The sequence below is a fragment of the Lepidothrix coronata genome, unplaced genomic scaffold (genome assembly GCF_001604755.1).
Source record: "Lepidothrix coronata isolate B3197 unplaced genomic scaffold, Lepidothrix_coronata-1.0 Scaffold31, whole genome shotgun sequence".
In the NCBI taxonomy this organism is placed as follows: Eukaryota; Metazoa; Chordata; class Aves; order Passeriformes; family Pipridae; genus Lepidothrix; species Lepidothrix coronata.
This window is the reverse complement of record NW_016690211.1, coordinates 7,886,260-7,896,313: the sequence shown is the minus strand read 5'-3', so window position 1 is coordinate 7,896,313 and position 10,054 is coordinate 7,886,260. Positions and strand designations below refer to the sequence as shown.

Genomic DNA, 10,054 nt, shown 5'->3' with positions numbered 1-10,054 from the left:
GGAGGCCTGGAGACACACCATCTATAACACTGCTGCTTCCTTTGAGAAAGCACGCAGGATCACTCTCGAGGAGAAAAGACAATGCAGAAAGAATCGTGGCCTGCAGAATTTACCGCCTAAGGAGTCTTTCTGCTGTGCCTTTTGCAACTGGACATGTCTGTCTCATATTGGCCTTTTTAACCACCAGCGCACTTGTAGCAAACGTGGGTAGAGACCTTTCCCAAATCTTTGTTCGCAAAGCCTGGCCATGATGATGATGTATTTCCTCAGGGAATGAGCACATTCAGTTTACATTTATTGAGAATAGACCCTAGGAATTAATTATGTCTTCCTTATAAGGAGCCTTGTCTTGGGATATCTGTTGGGACAGTTTAACTCACTGCTGAGTTATTAGGGATAAAAGCATCACTGTTACAAATAAAATGATAATGTGCAAGTGACTTCTTAAAATTAAATGTGTTGCACTGATTTAGAGGGTTCAGAGTTTTGAACTCTTGGAATAGAGGAATAAGAGTGTCTCACCTTTCTTTACAGTTTTAATTTACCATTTGCGAAAAGTCAAAAGGAGAAAATCTTGTCTCTGAGAAGACTCTAGATTTAATGTCTCTGGGAGTTTGTTGTGACCTTGTATAGATCTGAGTTGCTAAATAGATGAACACTCAAAAACAGTGTGTTCTTCTCACAGGCTTTTGTAAATGTTATTTTGAAAGGATTGTATTTTTCCAGTATTGAAATAAAAGCAATTTTGGTGAAAAATTCAGGTCTTAAAATGTCTTTTTCCATGTATTCTCTCTCTTTACTGCAAATACATATACTTAATTGTGATAAAGTGGTTTGGAAAAAAAAAAGTTTCCTCGAAGGGTTATCCTCTTCTAGTCAGATATTCTCCATCAGTTCAGAAGTTATTAGGTACAAAATGCCATTGATCTTTCTACCACCACATATACAAATACCTAAGCACATATAATGTACAGAAAGTGAAATGGGGTGGTGGTCTAAAAGGAAGTGTTATGGGACTGCCTTCTTGTGGATAAGCAGCCTACACAAACAACCCCTCTTTTTGTCTTCTCAGGCTTTCTCCCTTTAAACTGCACTTTACTTTAGACTTTCTTGCATTAGACCAAGTGACTACCTTGCAGTGGTAGGCAGCATAATAATTCTTGGGCATAAATTGTGTGGAGGACAGGCAAACCTCAATCTGCTATTGTCAGGCAAAAAAAGACATTGCTTACCTAGATTGTCACCTGTGGCAAAGAAAGTGAAACAACATACACTAAAATTTTCAGAAGAGCATTTTCCGGCATGCTAAGTGCTGGTAAAATGGTTTTTAAAATGGCTTTAAAGCAAAAAAACTAAACAAAATCTGAAACAACACCACCCAGGCTGTTCCAGTGCTTACTAACCTTTTCAGTGAAGAAATTCTTCCTGATGTCCAGCCTGAAGCTCTCCTGGCACAGCTTGAGGCTATGTCCTCTCATCCTGTCACTAGTTGCCTGGGACAAGAGGTCGACCCCCCAGCTGGCTACAACTGCCTTTGAGGCAATTGTGGAGAGTGATAAGGTATCCCCTGAGCCTCCTCCAGGCTAAACAACCCCAGCTCCCTCAGCTGCTTCTCATGGGACTTATTCTCTACACCTGTCCCCAGCCCTGTTGCACTTCTCTGGACACACTCCAGCACCTCAATGTCTTTCTTGTAGTGAGGGCCCCAGAACTGGACACAGGACTTGAGGTGTGGCCTCACCAGTGCCAAACACAGGGAGACAGTCAGTGCCTTGGTCCTGAAGGCCAGACTGTTCTTGATCCAAGCCAGGATGCCACTGGCCTTCTGGGCCACCTGGGCACAGTGCTGGCTCATGTTCAGCTGCTGTCAACAAGCACCCCCAGATCCTTTTCCACTGGGCAGCTTTCCAGCCACTTTGCCCTCAGCCTGCATTGCTGCATGGGGTTATTGTGGCTAAAGTGTAAGACTTGGCCTTGGTAAGACTTGGTAAGACTACCACCCAACTTGTTCTCCACAAATTTATTGAAGGTACACTCAATCTCCTCATCCAATTCAACAATAAAGATATTAAATGGACCTGGCCCCAATGCTGAGCCTTGGGGAACCCCACTAGTTACCGGCCACCCACTGGATGAGGCACCATCACCACCACCATCAATTTCTTCATGTGTTTGCCCATCTTTTCTGAACTTCTCAGCCTTTATGAACTATGACTGAGGACACAGAAAGTATGGAGGCAAAGAAAAGGCTGAGATAGCTAAGCAACACTTTAATGGTTCCTCTTGAAACAACAGGCATTCTTTTAAAAAGCTTGGGTACAACATCTGCTTCCTCCGACTTGGTCCCCAGTGATTCCATTTAGCAAGCTGGGAAAACTGAGCTGGACTTTAATTTTTTTTTTCTTACTAGTCACTGTAAAACTTGATTCTTACTGGTACTTAACTTCTTAGTTTACAAATACTTGAACAATATTCCAAACCTACCTCTAGTTTTGCTCGAACTGAAACACTTAGTCAGGATTTACAGACAACTCTTTTCTTGGGTTGTATCAGAGACAAACTTACAAGGCAGTGCTCTAAGTACAAGGATTTCTGTATAGTTCAGACACCCTATGAAATTAGAGACCAAAAATTTTCTGTGTGGTGAAAAAATGCTGTCCTATCTCATTAAGTTTCATTTGGTCAAAGACAACTACCCAGTGAGGAATAGTTAATAAAGAGCAAATGCAAGGCTATAATATTTTGAAGAGTTGTTTTCATTTCTTTTTTTTTCCCACCCAGGTTTTATCTTCTGTTTGTATCTGTACAGCAATATTTGGTGTCAGCTCCATTCTTAAGCCAAGTGTCATTTAAGTTCTTTTTTGGATTGGGTTTAACCAAGTAAACTTGGGCATTTGTTCCAGAACTTTAGAGATTGTTTGAAATTTAGTAGCCCAAGTGCTAATTAGAGTGGTGTGTACTTGTTTTACCTAGTTATCCCTGCAACACAGAGTGACTGAGCTGTGGAATACTGCATCCATTCAGATCAGTCAATTTTCAAGGTTAAACACAGTTTACTAACATGTATTCTGGGTGATGTTGATATACTTTAACCTTTATTTTATACCCCAACTGTAAGTATTTTCATTGTCTATTTATCTGTTTCTGTCCCTTCTTTTTCTTTCCCATCATCTTTTGACTATACTGTTGCCAATGCATTGTACACTGTCTCAGCTAGTGGGACAAAATGGGTAAACTTTCCATCCACTTACTTTCCGTTTTCCTATTATTTCTGTCCTGCAGTCTTGGAAATTGTACCAGAGCTAATATGTCAAGCTAAGCCTTGTAAACAAATTCAGTAGATAGAGATAAGCTATGGTTAGAGCCTGCAGTAAAATTTTGTCAGAGAAACCAGTACTTCCTTCTACTATACTAGCTTCAAAGGCTTCACTGGAATCCCTTTCTTGGAGCAGGGATTTAATTTTTTTCTACTGGTCTGTGACTAAACAACATCTGACTTCTGAAGTTGCTCTGAATAACAACATCTAACATTTGAAGTTGCTTTGAATAGAAAGGGAGAACATTCTTCTTTTTTCTCTTTTGTGAACCAGGGATTAAGAGGAGCTGAGAGACATGCCTCTGCTACACTTCGACACTTGGAATAATAATGGCAGAATCTACTCCTATATTTCCCGAAACTCAGTGCTCTGAGCCTCTTCCAGGGTAGGTATTAGGAGCAATTTTGCAGGTTTACCCCTGGGAAGGAAAGGACCCATCAATATTTAATACGTGGCTATGCTTCTTTGCATCAATAAATTAAACAGGACTCATGGGACAGCTGTCCCATTGCTAAACAGTGTCTGCTGCTGGTCTGGACTGGGGTCCTTCAGGGGGAATAGATGCAGGCACTGTGTGTGCTGTGATTCAAATACTGCAGGAGTTATTCTGTCAGATGCTGTGACTGTGAGCTTACGTAGATGTCACTATCAATTGCCCTGCAGATGTGATCCATGAGCAGAAGGGGTAGAAATCTCTTCTGGTGTGTTCTGGTAAAATACAATTTTTAGAGGTTCCAAAAATGAAGCCTTTGGGCAAGGATAGGTATATGAAGCCTTTGAATTCCTCCATTTGTAGTAAAGGTCCAACATTATGTTACTGTTCCCCAGACTGAGAAGATGGAAGAATATCTCCAGTGCCCTAACTCAAAACTGGTTCCCAGTCAGTGACTTTAATATGTGATTCTCAGGGCTTTGTTACAAACAGCACAAAAATCACCTTGTTCTTCTGTGGTTTCCATGATTCTGAGCAGCAACAGCACACAGCTGCTCAGGGCAGCAGCACAGGCACCCAAACTCACCATGTGCACACTGGGATGGGTCTGCATCCTGCTCTGACCTTTCAATTATCTCTGCAAACATAAAGTCTTTGATTTTTGTTTAAAAAAAAATGTACGTGCTGCTAGAGATCTTTTCTTTAAAAAGAAAACAAGAAATCACTAGGATATGAGAAGTAGAATAACCGAGGAAGAGAAGGGCAGAACTAATGTGAATAAGATTTGAGGGATGAATGTGTAAACCCAATCCCTTGCCAGTTCCACCCTCTAAATGGCATTTACTGCCAGGGAAATTGGATCCACCCTGGTCTGATTCTAGCATCCAGAAAATCCTCCTAAAATAGCTCTGGGCCTTGCAAAAGTTGTAGTTTCCTCTCCTAGTAATTGATGCTGTAGTGACAGCCTCCATCTGGTGCTCATGAGATGCAGTTACCACATCTGCTAAGGGAAAGGCAACTTTTTCCCTTTGTTCAGAATCTCTTGCCTTGTCTGCAGTGGTGGTCCTAGGAGTGAAAAATTACTGCTAAGTTTGAGCACTTCTTAAAAGGCATGGTGTCCCCCAGAGTGACAACCTGGAAATGAAATTATAATCCTGCTTACTCAGAATTTAAGACGTGTGCATGAAGAGAAAACACTTAAATGAGTACCTGGGGATTGGTCTAAGTTGCGTTATTGCCACTGAATGTGGGTTTATTTCATACTGTTTACCAAATGGAGAATAACTATGGTGACATTCAGGACATGCTTTGTTTGGATCTGCCAACATGATCCTGAAATTAGCATTCAGAAAGCAACTGTTTGAAATTAGCTTGAGAACTGAAAAATAATGTTTTAGACTACAGTCCATATGGGAATACACTTCAGCATCTGCAGTGTGAAAATTATGCAAAATTTACTATTTTAGCTTATGCTGATCTCAGCAAGAATATTTGTGGTATCATTTGTGTAGATCTTCCTTTGATGACTGAAAGCGTAATGTTATAAATACTAATAGCCAGTGGTGATTCAGACTAGATGCATAACAACCATAATTTTGTGTGAAGTATACCTAAAAACCACAAATACTACTAGCCTTTTATGAACAACTATAGTGCAGATATAGTTAAAATCTTTTTTCCAAGTTTACTTGGGGGACAAAAAAAGAAGAATGACAATTCTTAGACAAGATGAATGTTCTACTGTCTGCATATAAAGAAAAAAGGTGTGGAGTGAATGAGACTAAGGAGAGGAATATAAAAGGAAATTCTAGATCTAAGTAAGTCCCCTGGTATCCCAGTTATAAACTGTTGATAATCTTAGTCTAGTAAATACTTCTAGTTGTTGGATGTTATGATGTTCTTGCAGAAATCCTGTATACAGGAAGTTGTGGTTTGACAGAATGAAGGTTGATTGACTTATAGCTTGCTTCTTCATGTCTCTCCATGGGTCATTTCTTTCTGAAAGAAGCAGAGTCAACGTAACTACACCTTTCTCATTGAGTCATGCCAGCTGTTGCAAGTAATGCTGAATAAAAATAATTCTCTGGTTACTCTGCCTGCACTTTTGTCTGTGGTTAACTTCACTGTTTTTATTTTAGTCGGTCTCTTTTGTGTGCATCTGTCACCTGTCAGGAAAGAAATGTTTATGTAAATAAGTTTCACAAGTCATTTAGGAGATGTGTAGGAAAATGTAGAACTGCTTTTAACTAACTTGTGAAAATTGGCTAGATTTTAAGCTGACTCTGCCCTCTCAACAGATACTCAGAACAGTCACTGCTCTTTATTGCTACAACACACCATCTTGGAATAACACATTAGCCAGTCTGATGGAATATTTTATGTAGGGTTTCTACTTAATGTAAGTCAGTGCTGTAAATGGCAGTTACATCTGCAAAGAACACTGCATCATTCATGTCCCTCACTACTCTCATGGGTAAATGTGGTACATTTAGGAAGGGTTATGTTAGTCCTCAGAATCATATGGATCTATAGAAATGGTGGAAATGTTGCTAGTAAAACACAAAAGACTGAATAATTAACTATTTTTTTCTCTCATGAATTGGTTGAGGCTGGAAGGGATGTTGAAGATCAATCTAGTTCCAACCCTTGCCATGGGCAGGGACATCTTCCACTAGACGAGGTTGCTGGGGCACTTCCAGGGATGGGGCATCCACAACAGGTGGTGAGGCAACTTGTCCCAGTGCTTGACAGTAATGACTTTCTTCCATATGTCTAGTCTAAACCTGCCCTATTTCAATTCAGAGCCTTTACCCCTTGTTCTATCACTTCATGCCCTTGTCAAAAGACCTTCTCAGCTTTGTTGTAGCCCTTTAGGTACTGGAAGGCTGTCTAAGGTCTCCCCAAAGCTTTTTTTTCACCAGGCTGAATAACTCCAATTCTCTGAGACTTTCCTTGTAGGAGAGGTGCTCCATCCCTTTGATCATCTTTGTGGTCTCCTCTGGACCCTCTCCAACAGGTCAATGTCCTTCCTGTGCTGGGAACCCCAGAGCTGAATGCAGCACTGCAGGTAGGTTTCACAAGAGCAGAGTAGAGGAGCAGAATTACCTCCCTCAACCTGCTGGCCACACTGCTTTTGATGCAGCCCAGGATACAATTGGTTTTCTGGGCTGTGAGCACGTATTGCTGAGTTACACTGAGTTTTTCATCAGCCAGCACGCCCAAGTCCTTCTTGGCAGGGCTGCTCTGAACCCATTCTCTACTCAGCCTGTATTAGTACTTGGGATTGCCCCAACTCAGGTGCGAGACCTTGCCACTTGGCCTTGTTGACCTTTTTGAGCTTTGCAAAGGCACACTTCTCAAGCCTGTCAAGGTCCCTCTGTATGACATCCCTTTCCCTCCAGTATGTGCACCACACAGCTTAGTGTCAGTGGAAAACTTGCTGAAGTTGTACTCGATCCCACTGTCTGTCACCAACAAAGACGTTAAATGGTGGCAGTCAAAATTCTCGACCCTGAAGAGCACCACTCATCACTGGTCTCCACTTGGACATCAAGCCATTCACAATTTTTTGAGTGTGACAATTAACACCAGGGGTCCATGATCTTGCCTGGTATCAAGGTGAGACTGACTGGCCTGTAGTCCCCAGATCTTCCTTATTTCCCTTTTAAAAAATGGGGATTATTTTTCCATTTTATCTCAGTGGGAACTTCACTGGACTGCCACAACTTCAGAAATATGATGAATGGTGGCTTAGTCACTTCCTCTGCCAGTTCCCTCAGGACCCTTGGATACATGTCACCAGGTCCCATCAGCTTGTGCACCTTCAGGTGCCTTACATGGTCTTAAACATGATCTCCTACAGACAGTGTTTCTACATTATGACAGCCCCTGCATTTGCTTTCTGCAGCTTCTGCAACTTGGGCAGTGTGGCTGGAACAGTTGCCAATGAAGTCTTTGAGGCAAAAAAGTCACTGGGTGCCTCAGCCTTTTTCATGTTTTGGGTAACGTGATCTCCCATTTCCTTTTGGAGAGGACTCACACTTTCCATCATCTTTCTTTTATCACCATTGTATCTATAGAAGCTTTTCTTTTGGGTTTTACATTCCTCACTAGATTTAATACTCTCAGGGCTTTAGCTTTTCTAGCCTGATCCCTGGCTGCTCAGACAATCTCTGTATTTTTCCCAGGGTACCTGTCCTTGCATTAACTCTCTGTAGGCTTTGTTTTTGTGTTTGAGTTTGTCCAGGAGCAACATGTTCATCCATTCAGGTCTCCTGATACTTTTGTCCAACTTCCTCTTTATTGGGATACATTGCTCCTGAGTTTGGAGGACCTTGAGCCGTGAAGATTAACCAGCTTTCTGGGGTCCCTCCTTCCTCCAGGGCTTTATCACATGGCACTTTACCAAGCAGATCCCTGAAGAGGCCAAAGTCCATTCTCCTGAAGTCCAGGGTAATGAGCTTCCTGTGTGCTTTCCTCACTGCCCTAAGGATCTTGAACTCTAGTGTTTCACGGTCACTGCAGGCCAAGCTGTCCTTGAGCTTCACGTTCCTCACCAGCCCCTCCTTATTGGTAAGGACAAGGTCCAGCATAGCACCTCTCCTCATTAGGCCCTCTACCACTAGGAGAAGGAAGTTACTGTCACTGCGTTCCAGCAACCTCCTGGATTGCCTGTGCCCTGCTGTGTTGTCCCTCCAACAGATATTGGGGTGGTTGAGAGCTCGCATAAGGACCAGGGGCTTGTGAATGCCCTGGTATTTTTGAAGTATATGGGGAACCCCCAAACTTGTATCATTTTGTAAAGTGATAAAACTAGCTTTAAAGTAACACATTCAGATAACTTCAATTCAGTGTTCATACTCAAACCAACCAAACAACTATTTGTATTGCTATGATCTGTTCACAGTAAATTTGAAACTGGGATGTTTTGTTAGAAGTTTTAGCAGTAAAAGGGGTAAAGAGGACAATCCAGATGATTATTGGCTAGCAACTGTATAGGCAAAAACTTTATAACATATGTAAGCGATCAAAGAAAATCAGTAGAACTTATGCTGGTCAATATGGGTATAGGAGAAACAATTCTGACCACAGTTTTAGTAAACAACACACTTAGTAAGAACTATACTGTTTACATAGCCATAGTGGTTATGTAATATTTAGACTTCCTCCAAACATTTTACTTACTGCTGCATGACACTTTTTATATGTCATACTAATTTGATCAATATGATCTGTTAATTAGTAGAGTATTGATTAACTGGCAGCCAAAACCAGAACAGTAAATGGAGGATCCTAACTGAACAAGTATATTTATATAGGCGTTATTTTAGGAATTGGTTTTTGCTATGTGTTATTTAATGCTTGTTTTAAATTATATCAAACATTGTACAAAATTATTAATGAGACTCACGGATGACATAAAAGACTGAAGATGTAATAAGCAACAAAGATAAGTCATTGATGTAGTCCAGATGTCTTTAATAAGTTGGGGGCAAACAGACAAGTGATTTGTGAATAATTATTAAAGTAATACATTTGCGGACAGTAAAAGCAGCATGTCCTTTTCTATCTGTATATTTAGTCTGCCTTACTAAACACCAGATATGAAAAATGGAGAAGATACACAAATTTGGAGCCATTGAAGGCCAGTTGAGCAAGGTGTTCTCAAAGTAAAATTCTCTAGCAAACACAGCCTTTTGTTTTAGGGGAGTCTAACCCTCCAATTTGTTGGCCTGGGTTTCCTTCTATATTTTGGCTCTGATAATCTCTGAAGTGTTTATTATGTTACATGCTTACACAACTTTATTTTGGCATCTCAGAGTAATGCTAAAAGATCTCCATGCTATAAATTGGCTCTAGTTTTTAACCTTGAGCCAGTATTTTTAAATATGTCTTATGTGGTAGATACATCACAACTTCTGTTAACCTTTCTCTGCCTTGCATGACCTTTTCACATGTTTGGGTATAGCTGTAACAAAAAAGGGAATAAAACCAGACCTGCAGACAATTCCCATAGCCTAATAATCAGTCATGTTATGGTAAAGCTGATGCTGCTGTTGCCTCTTCCATCCTCAGACATTTGTGTTTTGCTGGACTTAAAAACTGAAAATGCTGCTTTTAATTTTTTTTCTGTTAATGAGGTTTTATTTGGGGATTTGGAGAAGGAATGAAGACATGCAGAGATATTTGTCAAGGAAGGTAATGAATGAACTCTTAAATATGGTACTTTAGTCAAAATGCCTTGTATAATGCCTTGGCTAAATTAAAAAAAATCTCTAAGGACTGCATAGGCAATACTGATTAT

The 10,054-nt window shown here is 40.7% G+C and overlaps 1 long non-coding RNA gene across 2 annotated transcripts in view; it reads left to right on the top strand.

Moving 5' to 3' along the window:
• The window catches only part of LOC108495508, an 11,335-nt gene extending 4,963 nt beyond the window's left edge, over positions 1-6,372 (top strand). For both annotated transcript variants that reach the window (XR_001874148.1, XR_001874147.1), the window contains exons 2-3: positions 3,591-3,702; positions 5,657-6,372. This is a non-coding gene — a long non-coding RNA (uncharacterized LOC108495508). The remainder of the gene's footprint in view (positions 1-3,590; positions 3,703-5,656) is intronic.
• The last annotated feature ends 3,682 nt before the right edge of the window (positions 6,373-10,054 follow it).